Genomic DNA, 9,519 nt, shown 5'->3' on the forward strand with positions numbered 1-9,519 from the left:
ATTTATTTTATTTTATTTTTTTATTTATTTTTATTTATTTTTTTTAGATCATTCCAGTACATACACTGGAATGATTATAGAAATTAAAAAAGAAATCACTGTGTGTGTGTATATATATATCCCACTATCTTGCTATCGTCTTTGTTTTGGTCAGTGGGATGTAGTCAGTGGATTCATATCATGCGTTGCTGGTTTAGTAATTTGACAAAAATAACTGTGGCACCATCGTCCGCCTGGGTAAAAAGCTCTAAAATGAACTGCGGCATGTAGACAAGGCTGTTACTTCTCCAATAGCCATTTTTCAACCTGATTAAGGTGTGAAGCATCTCTACAGCCGGCTTTTCTTTATGTCTGAAAGAACTCAACGATTACTAACTGCTCAGAAATGTTTTTTTTTTGTGCGTACAGGGGTTGATTATCCCTCCTATAACGGGTCTTTAAAGTCCACTTTAGCTGCATGCCTGCACAATATGACACTCACAGATAAACACAAAAACATGCTTTACTTTGCCTTAAGTTTGCTATTTACCATTTGTCTTGTGAATGTCACTCAGTTTAACTTCACTGCAGCAGGAAATGAGCCTGCTTTGAAAGGATTTACCAGTGGGTTTCCTCTCATGTAGCTTCACTTCACAGTATGATGTGAGCACTTTTCTTTTTTTTTTTTTTTTAGACTTTCATAACGGATCTTTAATAATACATCTGGGGTTCATATTTTTCTTACATAAGGTTTTCTCAAGACACATTTTATTGTAGCCCACAACTTCTCATGGTAATGTTAGAGAAGCTGGTTTCTCGTTACAGTTTTCTCGGTCGCTTTGGTGCTTTTCTCAGAACAGAATTGACATTTTCAAAACTACATGTTCAGTCTTGAGATCATTGTGCTGCTTGTGTACACCAAAACAATCAGTTTCTCATTTATTTGAGCAAGTTGCAAATGCTTTTGTACAATTCTCTGCTTTCTCCTACGTTTTCAGTTGTTTGTGTCAAGTTCAGTGTTGGCTTCTTTTGAATAGTCTCAACCTACACAACATTTAAGCAAAAGTTTGTAATGTAGATCTTTGCATGCAAAATGCATAACCAAGTTATGTTGGAAAGCATAGCATGACTGCACTGTTATCCCCATGCACTGAACAGACTATCTCATGTTCTCATATCCTCTCTTTTTGTGCGCTCTGCAGTTCTGTCTTGTTTTTTCTTTCTATACAACAACATGGTCTGTCAACAAATTACAGTAAAAGCATTTATGTGAATCTTGCCATAGATCTCCCACAATTGCAATTTACAAAACTTGTCGTCCAAGCTTTAGCCATAGTTTAAAACAGATCGTCCCTTCAGAGCACAGAGATATATTGATGACATGACTAATTGATTTGACTGCCTTATCCTTACACAGTGAAACAAAGGTTTGTCATTCTGAAGCACTGACATGCTCACTGACATGAATTAAAGATTTTGAGAAAGAAACTGGCTTTTGCAGATAATCCAAGATGTTCTGCTGTTTGTACAAAACATTTTTTGGGGCTGAAATGCACAAATGTCAAAAGAAATTTGAGAAATGCAACTGAAAAAAAAAAACATATTTTGAAAACAATGAAGAATGAAAATAATTAAATCTATCTACTAAACAGCACAAGCCATAGCACTGAAGGTGTTAAATGATTCATGAACAAGCTGCCATGTAGACCTTGGCAGAGTGAAGGGGCCTTAATATTTTAAAAAGTTGCATCGGAATCTAAACGACATATTGTTTGCAGGTATTAAGTGTGACATTAATTCATATTCTTGTTCCAGCTTTGTGAGTGGCATCTCTGTCTGTGCCATGCCTGTTGGCTGCAGGGTCATCAGCCTGCATGCTGTTTCACTCCATAGATCTCAGAACGTCTCTCAGGGAGATGAAGTACCAGCGGGGACGTCTCCCCTCCGCCCCCTGCAGCCAGTCCTCGGATCCACATTTCCTCCCCACAGTTTATCCTTCCTTTGAAAGCAGAGCCATAAGCTTCCTTTCTTCGCCACCTCTTTAATGACTTTTTTTCATGTGTCTGCCTCTATCTCCTTGGATCTTTAACAGGGGCTGCATGACTGCTCCAGTGTATGAATGTCAGTCCTCTCCATCCAGCTTCTAACCATACTCTTACTCTGCTTCCTTTCCCTTCTCTCTTAAAGGTCTCATCCATGGAACGTTCAGCTTGACTGTGATGACAATCTTGGTATAAGGCAATGTTTCTCAATGCTGGTCTTCAGGGACCACTACTCTGCAGGATATAGACATTTCCCTTATACCACATAATTTACTTGAATAAGTGGATGATTAATAGGCTTCTGCAGCCTTTGGTGGCTGCAGAGGAGGTCATGCAATCATTTGAATCACGTGTTCTGGAACAGAAACATCTAACATCTGGACCGGAATTGAGAAACGCTGGTGTAAGAGGACCAAATGACAATACTGGACGGTAAAGACTTTATTGTGCTTTTCCTTGAACGGCTGTTCTAAAGCTGCTACCATATTTCACTTGGTCTTTGTTGAATAACCATGTTCTGCTAATGGAGAGCTGACCTAACTATTCCTGACTGATTAAAATGATCAACCCCAGGTTTAGTGCCAGGACAGGCCTGTTGGCTTCCAACCTCTCCAGGATTTCTGCCAGTCCTTGAATGACCTGGTCATGTTGACATCTGTACCAACCCTGCATTCCCCTCTGAAACTGCAGTCCAATATTGTTTGCAGGTAGAATTAATGTGATAGAAGTTGTTATTGGGTCTTGAAATATTATAGTTGAAGAGAAGTAGATCCTGTATGTGATATTTTCTATAACTGACTGAACAAATCTCTTTTAATTCCTCCAAATTGCCTAGTTAAATAATGAATGAAAACGAAACCAAGTCAGATTTTTCAACCTGGCAAGGTCTGACACACACACTCCACTCTGTGCTTACTCTGTTGGGGAGCTGGTGGAGAAGGGGATGAAGTGACTGATGCAGACCATCCTCCACAATACCAGACATCCCCAGCATGAGAGATTGGCGGGTCAGAGAAGCAGTCGCTGAAACGGGTCCATCTCTCTGTGTTTTAGAATAGAGACGTACCGGAGATTCATCATTCCGGCTGGAAGAAACCTGCACAGCAACTTCTGCTGACAGGTTTTATCTGCAGATATAACTGGTGTTTTTATGAACTGTATTTTTCGTGTCCATCTATCTAGCAATAACACTGTGATTCAGACCTCCAATATGCCACCAACCTCCAAATTTGGGGTTGGATCTGGGCTCCATTAAAGGCTTTTTTTTTTTTAAATGATTGAAACGTTTGATAAAACCCATGTTAATGGTGGAATGCCTGTGAGTTAACGTCTGCTGAACCTTCATTTGTAGCTGTCCAGCCACAATTTTGTTTTGGCCGAGTGTCTCATTGTTCAAAGGTATCGGTCAGGAGAAGAGCACCAGAAATTCCACAAGATCAAATATGCATACCAGTCATTATTAAGCACAGCAAATATGAGACAAAAGAGTAATTACAAAAGAAAAACCACTGAAATTATCTACATTAAGACAAGAGGTAAGCTACCCAAAGACAATCCGCAACACTGAAGAAAACACAATTTCTGTCAAGTACTGGTTGTATCTACTTTGTTCTGTAAGCTCTGTTGAAGTTCTTTAGATTTTCTTAACACTTTGTTTAAACTTGGCTCAATTGTTGGCTTTTAAATGAAGTTATTTTCAGCTACTTCTATTTTTTTTTGTTTCTTACAGTAAAGAAGTTCCACTGCTACAAATGTCTGACGTCAGTTCAAAGAAATGAAATATGTAATGCTGTTTCTTGGCTCATTTCCCAAACAACCCCATTTCTAAACTAATTTCTTCGATAAAAAAAGACAGATTAAAGCCTCAAAGCAGCATGTTAGTTTTCCTTTTAACGGTTTACAAGGATCCCTCGCGTCTTCTTCCTCTCCGCTTACGTTCTCTCAGCCTTCATCCTCTCTTTTCTCTCACGCTGTCAGCTAATTTTTTTGGATCACCTGGAGACACAGTTCTTCGCTCCAGTTTGACGAATCAGCGCGGGCAGGTTGAGCACGCCTCTGTACGCCCTGAAGCCACACTCTGGCCCGAGGGAGGCCTGCCAGGCCACATTAGTATGAGGCCACTTGGATCGGTCTGCACTGGCTGTGACAAGCCTGGAGCCCCCCTTTACTCCTTATACATTAAACAGAATTATGCATCCGTGCCTCCACAGAAGGACCCGATCAATGGGGTGGACAGCACATGCCAACAGCTGCCAAGGAGATACGTTAGTACAGTGAGATTCATCTCTGCCGCAAAAACTGTGGTCTTCAAAGAGTGTGCTGCCTCCGAACTTGTGCAGGCCACTCAAAGTTAATTTGGCGTCGGAGCCCTAAACCGCCTCAAAGTGGCAGCTATACAGGTAGGAGTGCAGGTGAGTGGACTATCAAACTCCTCCTTTCATAGTTTTTTAATGACATTATTACCGTGAAGGAGGTAATATCTGTCTCTCTGCAAGCCCTTCAAGATTTAGACTTTGTTCGTCTTCGCTACTTCAAAGGCTTTTACCTCACCTGAAAAAATAACAAGTGGAGTTTTCAGACTTCTCGTTTCTTGTCACAGAGGCTAAAGTAGAGAAAGTGACGGCAGATGCGTTTGTTGTGCAATTTCTGTATGAGCTGGTTACAAGTAAATGGACTGGGCTTTTCGAGACTTAATGACCACTTAGGTGCTTTTACTCTACACGCTATTCATCTATACAACTCCTCTTAGGGTAAACAGTGGAGCCAGTTTTTTTCGGTCACTAAAGCACATAGATGAATGCATCCCAGGCAAGGAGCCTCCTTGGACGAGCCTCCTTGTCTCGCCCAAGGAGGCTTCAGTTTGTAGAGTGGAGAAGTTTGGGACTGAGTTACTCTGTGAACTACAGACGGCCCTCTTTTAAAACATTCATTACCAAGTCCTTGGTGATGGCCTCTCTAAATGTGCTTTGCATCTTTGCTGGTTTGCATCCATTTTTTAGTACGTCCTCACACAGGCCCTCACTCGGATTGAAGTGAGGAGTTGGCCACGAACTGTAAGCGCCACACTGTGACCTCAGAAGGACTAGCTAAAATTTTCATCTTCAACTTTTGCCATTCACTTCATTTTACACGGACAAACTGCAGCAGTTGCCGTAGCTTTGCAGGCTTGCTGAATAATTCAAATTGTGAGAACTTTTTTTTTTTTTTTTTACATTTTGTAAGATTACAATCACAAACTTCAACGTAATTTCTTGGGATTTTATGTCTTGACCCAAAATATGTTGAAACGTAATTTTGAAGTTAAAGGATATTTGTCTTTTCAAATGGAAATATCAAGAGTGCGGTTTGCATGTGTATTTATCGCCCCTAAATCAAAACTTATAAAACCACATTTTGCTGCAATTACAGCTGCAGATATCTTCTCTGTTTTCTGTTTTTTTTTTGTTTGTTTGTTTTTATTTTGTTTTTCTTTGCTCCAATTATTTCAAATTTGTTGGGTAAGCATCCATAAATGTATTTGAATGTCTTGCCACAAATTCTGAGTTATACTTTTAATAGGCCATTTTAACAGAAGAATTTCTTAAGATTTAAACAGTTCCATTAATACTTTAGCAGAATGTCCCAGGCAATTTTTAACTCTGTACAATGATCTTCTATCCCAGTCTTAAGTCTTTTGCAATCTCCACCAAATGTTTTTCATGACTGCCCTGTATTTAGCTGTATCCAGAAATGCTATGGTTTGCTGTTTTTTTAGGGTGGAGTGCAATGTTAGTTATCTAACACACAGTTTTTTTTGTCTTGTTGTTTATTTGTAAAAAAAAACATAAAAATAAGTCATGTATCCATATCTTTTCATGTCAAGTCTGTGCGCTGCAATGTGTTCACAAAACATCCCCAAAAATGCATCAAAATTTGGTGTTGTACCATGAAATATGAAACTGTTCTGTGGCTAAAGTGACTTTCGCAGGTCACTGTATGGTGACTATATTTAGACGAAACACTGACAATTTTTTTTTTCTTTCTTTAAGCATAAGGAGAGAAAAAAACCCTCACTTAGTTTTTTTCATAAATCCTGCTCCATCCCTTTCTAATCCATAAATATATGCTGGAAAAAACAGCAACACAAGCATTTTTTTTTTGCTGTTGTTGCTGAGAAAGAGTATCAATAAAACTGCTTTAAAATGTTTTGGCTGAATCCAAATACGCAGACGGATTTCTTTTGTCTTAAAAGGAAGCGGAGTTTGACTTTGAACACACTCAAGCCTCAACTTTTTATTATGATGAAATATAAAATACATCAAGAAACTCATTTAGTAAATGCGTTCTGCATTGGAGAACCTGGGATTTTTTGGAAGGTTTCCTCAGACAGCTTTTGTTATTAACTGACGCTAGAGAAATGAAGCAAACGGAGCTGAATGAAACTGGCTGTGAGCTGTCGCAGGTCTTGACTAGATTATTAAAAAGAAAAAAAAACAACCTGTAAAACATACTGTCCAGTATGTTACTGCCAGGAGAGACCGTGCTTCACCATTGTTACTATCCCTGAATTTGCTCCTTTCAGATATAACTCAAAATTTCATTATATAGAAAGCTCTCAGTGTCCCGGCTCCATCTTTTTTGAAAGAGTTCATTGTTCCCCATCACCCTACAGGAACACCTCCCTCTCAGCAGACCTCTTCGCTCTTACGAGAACTTTTAGGACCAGAATGGAGGACTGAGCCTTTAGTTTAGAGGCTCTTTTCCTTCAGAATAAGCTCCCTGTTTCTGGGACACACACACTCATACACACACGCACACCCCCGCAGAATTATTTTAACACATTTGACTTTTATCAAGATGCTCATTTAAAACAGTTTTGTCAAATGGTTGAAGGAAAAACCTTTTCATCATTTAATTATAATAGAGTCGTGTTTGAGAGCCAAGAGTGGACCTGAGTATCCCAACAAATGTGTCTCGGCCAACAAACTGGTGTGACTGTCCTTCTTTGATGAACACACAGTGTCTCCTTCTGGTAAGATGACCACTTCTACAATTAATGCATGTGGTTAGCCTGTGGCTATGGCAGGCTTTCTGTTGTGTGAGCAGGATCATCTGCTCTGCTCCTCTCTGCCAATCGCAATTAACAAACTACAACAATGTAGTAACAAGTGACTGATAGCAATTAGTTATTTGGAAAAAAAAATAACTGGAGAAATGTATTAATATGTGACATCACTTCATTCACAATTATTTTTCTTCACTTCACAAAATTATTATTTTCCTTGTGGCTAACTGTGCTTTGAAACAAATACATGAAACCACCAAATAACAGTGAGTCGTTGCAGGCATGTGTTAAATATTCAAATGTTTACTTATCTGATCACCCCAAACGATGTTAATATTGTGTACACAGAAGATTACAGAGCCTTCACCGTCTTTTTCATATGTTTACATACAGTGTCTGTTTTTATACAGCTCACATATACAGATGTTTTGATAGCATGTTTCTTAAAGCTGTATATTAGAGAAATGGCTTCTACATATTTTTACTCTAAATAGGCGTTGAAGGCGACATTGGTTTTTCAAAGACTAACAGTATCACGCAACAGAAAATACCAAAAATATCTCAGATAAGAAAGACACAGCAGAGGACTCAAATGGCTCACTGCAAGAAAACGCGATGATGCTCAGCAACATTGCTAGTAACATAACATGTTATGTTAACATAACAAACACCAACACATTTTCAAGTGACAAACTGAAAATGTGTCACTTTTCACTTTTCATATAATTGACGTTAATAATGCACATCAATTATACGAACTGCTGAAAGGTAAGCTAAACAATCGGCAAAACACACAGGTCCAGACTCAAACTGAAAAGTTTGCGCTTTTAAGCATCGAGCCTTTCAGTCAATCAATGGTTTGCCTTCAGAGAGCATCACAATGGCATTTCCCTTCCTTTTTGCTCCTGGAAGAGCCACAGGTTCAGAGCTATGGCCTAGCGTTGCCAGATGTGATTTGTGGTGATGTCATTCAGCTAAAATAGCTCCTCATTAGCACCTCCGAAGCAGGTCATATGATTAATCATCACCCAAAGATTTGGAATCCAATTAGAGGATGTCTGGGGGAGGAACAAATGACTCAACTTTGAGGGAAAAAAACACATGAGTGAGGAGGTCTGAATGGACTTTTTTAGGGGCAGGTTTTGTGCCCCGGGCTGCCTGAAGCTGAAATGGATGGGCCATGTCTCCAGGACGGTGTGTGTTTGTCAGATCCTGAACCCATCACTCAAAATGCAGGGTGGCTTGTCACGCGAAACCTGGCAACGCAGTAAATTCACAGTTTACTGTTGACATCAAACACTCTGTTCTATATTCCACAGGACTAAAAAGGGAGAGGAAATAAAAAAAAAAAAAACTGATCTGGTCTTTGTCTTTGCATTTTTAAGTGTTTGCCTGCAAATGCGTTTCTCTGAGAATGACTAATTTAGCAGCAAATGCGTCCCCACTCTGCAGCCTAGCCTGAAGTTTTAATCCCCACATTTGCATGGCTAAACATAGATCAGCCTCCTCACATCCGCACTGGATATCGACTCGAGGAATATAAATGCTTGTTTTGACTGCACGTTGAAAATGCTAATTAAACATTCATGAGCTCGCTCCTGCTCTCTCTGCAGCAGCAGCCTCTTAAACCCTACCTGTGTGTGATGATCCAGCCAGACAATATGTCTGCAACTTCTAAAACTCTGATGACTCAACTCTGCTTCCGTTTTGCTATCCCTCGTTGAGGGAACAGCACACTCTCTGTTCCAAAAGGCTGATTCAATTCCTTGAAAATGGACTTCATCGAGAGTTTCTTTGCTGAGCTTAAGGGAAGAGCTTTACAGACGTGGAACGGATGCAGCACCCTCCAATAGGATGGCTTTATCACACGCTGCTTGCGCCGTTGAGCCGAGGTGCTTTGTCATCCTGGTATTTGCACACGCAGTAAAATGTGACTTTAAGTAAGAGGCAATAATGTGGATAAAAGGGAAATCAGCCTCAGTATTGTGGCACCCGCCGTAGTCAGTGGAAATGTGTTGACTCACTTTTAATTAGCCCCAAATAAAGCTGGTGTGTGTGTCAGTGTGTTGTGTGACCAGTTGTAGCGGCAGACCCAGAACATGCCTCAGCAGCTGTTCCATCCTCCTGTCGGTCCAATCAAACAGAGCCTCTCTGCCCGACAGAGAAAATAACCACTGCCTCTTCTTAAAATGACTGGATTTACGGGATAACACTGCTGCCAAACGTGGCAGCCAGATTCCAGATTCGCTGCAAAATTAAAGAGCTTTTTCATTTAAGAGATGTTTAAAAAAAAACACACACACACACAAGGTGAGATTCAATTATAGGCCAAACCTGGACAGAATTATTCAGCTCCTTCAAAACCCAGTTTGTAATTAGTAAAAATCTTTAGGCCAAACACATTTTTTTATTTATTTATTTTTGTTCTCAAAAGTATTGCTGAAACATACAAAA

Source organism: Poecilia reticulata, linkage group LG7 (assembly GCF_000633615.1).
Source record: "Poecilia reticulata strain Guanapo linkage group LG7, Guppy_female_1.0+MT, whole genome shotgun sequence".
Taxonomy (NCBI): domain Eukaryota; kingdom Metazoa; phylum Chordata; class Actinopteri; order Cyprinodontiformes; family Poeciliidae; genus Poecilia; species Poecilia reticulata.